The following is a 4281-nucleotide window of genomic DNA, read 5'->3' as shown; positions in this document are numbered from 1 at the left end:
CTTTAAATTTTCCCCTTAAGTCGAACTGAACTGACTGTCTATTTCTAGTTTTGCTTCTATTTTTCCTGTAATTAGGTTCTAGTGTTTCTTGTCTATTTTCAAAAGAACTATGAGCTGATGGGTGTAATCTAGACCTCAAGTTGTTTGCCCTTTCTTTCCTTTCAATAAAAAATCTTTCCCTTTGTTGGTTCATAAACTCGTTAAACTCCGCGCTTTCTATCAGTTCGTATGATTCTAAAACGAATCGTGTGTTATTTTAGGTATAGTACCCGTATTTCGGGGTGCGATCGAGAATATATTTTTAATCGTTGGTCTCGGCGCGGTATTATTTGAATCATTCTTTTGGATCGGAAGTGCAGCGACACCTTCCAAATCCAAGTTATTATTAATATTTTATTAATTATAGTAATTATAGTAATTTTATTATTATTAATATTTTTCATGAATATATATTTCGGTATTAAACTCTTAATTTCTCCTGATCTCAATTTCATTAATTTTAAAATTGAGTTATTATTTATACAGAAAGGGCACCCTACATATTCGTCCGATGTGGGTTTAATTTCAATTTCTAATTTTCTTCGAGAAATTTTGATTAAAATTTCAGTTGGTCATTTCGTGGTTAGAGAGATCCAAAATTTATTTATTTTCGTCGTAACGCCTTTTGTTTATAAGGTACGTCACGTAACCTTGCCGCGAGTCGCAAGGATACGGGTTGCGCGTTTTCGCTTGCTTGCGCGCTTGAATCTTTCACACAGTCAAGCGATTGGCATATTCCGTGAAAAGACAAGTATATGCTATTATTACTCTTTTCACGTTTCGTTTCGTTTTATTGATAGTTTCTAGCTTTTTAATTTGCATTTAGAAATTCGGGTTTAAATTCCGTTAGTATTATTTTTAAATTTTTGTGTGTTCATTCTTAAGCCCCGCTTTAATTTTATTTCTTTTGAAGGTTGAATATCGTTTTATAAAGTTCTTAAAACGAAAATTGCTCAATTATTCTTGGTTTTTAGTTCATTTTTGGGTATTTCGAACATCTAATCTTGAAACATCGCAAGGGTGCATATGTAAAAATATTCAAATCAGTATCTACACAATGTTATACATATGCATATCAATTTGATAGGTCCGAAAAATACATAAAAGTCACTGCATATCGATAATCCACATATAAGGTTACTGGTATATAAATTTTTAAGAACACATTGTGCATAAAATCATCACATAAATCAAAAATTTCATAAGTAGGGTTTGAAATTTGAAAGGACCAGGATTGTTGGTCTTTGGAGTTGGGCGCCAGGTATTATGAGGGGATTCCTATGGGAAGGAATAGGGATTTGGAGTACCGAGAAGTACGCGAAGACACAATGAAACCATAATACATGGATAAAATTAAGGCGACGGGTCGGCAGGAATTGAAAAGCACTAGGACGTCGTGGTGCTGCGGCTTCTACAGGAGGCGGTTCGGCAGGATAGAGAAGACTCACTTAACACTAGGGTTGGTTTTTGGCTGAGCGAACGAGCCAAGACTGACGACGGGATGTTCCGTCGCCCAGAACTTCGGGACCCGTCGAAGGGTTACGGGCCATCTCAGATGCGGCCCAGCAACCTTTTCATGCAGGGCACGATGGAGCTTGATTGTACCGCACTAAAAGAAATAATTCGACGATGAACGGATAATTCTGGTTATTCCAACCATAATGTATTGCTCGCTCAGCTACAGCGATACGGTCTGCATATTTTACCCATACCATAATTACTGAAGCAATATTACTGCTTCAGTCATTTGTTCTGAAAGATATTTCTAAACATAAGATGGCTGTAGTAGAACGAATTTGTACGGCCGCGTCAGACATTTTGGGTGGGACAAATCAAACCATACGCTATGCATGTCTGGTATGAAATGCTAATGAGGATGCATCCTTCATACTGCAATCGAATTGAAATTAATTGGAAAATTCGACTTTTTGTACTTTTGTTATTATTAATAATATAAAACTATAAGTTCGTTGAAAATTATTTTTCAAAGATACACGGAAAAAAATTAAAATCGTATTTGTTTTACATTGCATTGAACTATTCAACGAAATGTGTTACAAAGTTCTATAAAATTTAAAGCCCGGGCTGACGTAACCTCGATTGAAAGCAGGATATACGAAAAACGTAAAATAGTTCTATAAAATCTAAAATTCTAGCTAAAATACAGTCTATAGCGAAGAAGTTTTGAAACCAATTTTTCGCCGAATAAAAATTAATCTTTCGTATTATTATATTATTACTTCTTACTTTAATATTTTTTCACATATTCGAGCACACAATTATTTGGAATTAGAGAATCACTACACTATTTATGATCGCACGCATATGTTTCGCATTCCTAACGCCTAAAGCCACGCGGCTAGCCTAGCTTCAATTATAAAGAAAAAAATCTTAAATATAACCTACAGCTGTGCAGGACCATCTGCAAATTTTTGTGACATATTCTATAAAAAATTTTGCTAAGCTTATCGTAATATATTACTTAAAATATCTTAAATTCATTAAAAATACCTTGAACTCTTTTAAATATTATAAAATCTTTGAACTATTTTGAAATTAATGAAAATTATTTTAAACATATGAAAGTATTTTGTAATTACACAATAATACATAAACTTCATTAAAATTTGTTTATATTTTTTAAAATGACTTTAAATAATTTGGAATCTTTAAAAACTTTTAGAGCGCAAAGGGAAATTGACAAATATGTCAAAATATTTGTGAAGACTAAGGGATATTTCTGAATATTTTGGAATATCAAAAATACTTAAGATTATAAAGAACATCAAGAATATCAAGAAAGCCGGGAATATTGAAAGAATACGTGTATGGAAATATTTAGTGTACGTATCAGGAATGTTGGAGTGATCGACCCCTTGTCATATCGAAATAAAACGGTTTAAATGATATTTTCCCCGGTTGGCCCTGATACAACAAGGTTTCTGGTCGGATCCCGGCAGGGCTACCCCTGGCTGGGTTTAATGGACAGAAACCGGGCAAGAGCCGGTCAGGCTAAATTTTTCTCGAATCACGTATTCCGGGACCGGCCGGGCACTAGTTAGGTTGTTTTTGTAGAAATTACACATTTTTAAGAGCCGTAATATTATCAAAGACGTAATTATGGTTGCTAGATGAATTATTATTTAAAATTATTATTTAAAGATTTATTAGATCAGTGAAACAAAAATGAGCTTTTTCAAATTCTTAAAAAGCACATTAAATTTTTTCGAATAATTTAACATATTAATTCAAACTGTTATCGATTCTGCTATGTGCAACAACATAAATGATACAATTTTTATAAACTTCTCTATATTCAGACAATGTTTAGCATATACAATTTCAAATTTACCGCCATATATAGCGCCTAAAGTAATTTTCAGTTTCGCACCTGGTACCAGGATGCTCCTTGCACTCACGCCGCGTCGTCTCTTCGAAGTTCGATATAAAATCGAGACTCGTGGTTTAAATGAACCTTATTTCAGTAATTAGTTTGAAACCCCCACTTAGTGCCTGAATTATTATTATTTTTAATTAAAATATAGTCTTGTGAATACAATCTGTACTTTCTTCCTTCCTAACCTTAAATCACCACATGGCTTCCAAATTGCTATGAGATTCTATCATCAGGGAATAAAATTCTACGCCAATTTTCTTGCCAGAATTGGTTTACTTGATTTGACTTTTAAAGTTCACCGTAATCTTTACGATGAGCCTTAAAAGACAAAACAACTTACCAATTTCTCACCTGAAGCAACATTTCTTAACCGCTTTTTGGCCGGATTACTCGACCGGATCCTGGCCGGTATTGAAGCCGGGATCCGACCAGTATACCGTGACGTTTTTAGCCTGATCCCATCCGGTTTCCCCGACCAGCGCCTGGCTTAAAGCGAGGCTATCCGGCTGGAACCCGGTCGGATCCCTGATTGGATTCCTACACGGGGAAGAAACAATTTTTTATTTAAAGTACATGTTACATTTAACTCTTTGGTATATGTTTATAACCTTCGGCTAATAAATGTTAAATACATAATTTATTTAGGAATTGTTCAATATAATAACACAAACATGAAGGGCAAAACTAGTATTTTTTATATGTCCTTAAAAATACCCATTGCATATACAGTGTAATAAATCTTAATCTTGTACAAATTTTGGAGTTAGGTATTCCAAAGCTTCTTCAACAACCTCATTGGCTATAAAATAATATGACAATAATAATCTAAAGAGTTTGTTTGCACG

Source organism: Belonocnema kinseyi, chromosome 8 (genome assembly GCF_010883055.1).
Source record: "Belonocnema kinseyi isolate 2016_QV_RU_SX_M_011 chromosome 8, B_treatae_v1, whole genome shotgun sequence".
Taxonomy (NCBI): domain Eukaryota; kingdom Metazoa; phylum Arthropoda; class Insecta; order Hymenoptera; family Cynipidae; genus Belonocnema; species Belonocnema kinseyi.
This window is presented reverse-complemented; position numbering follows the sequence as displayed.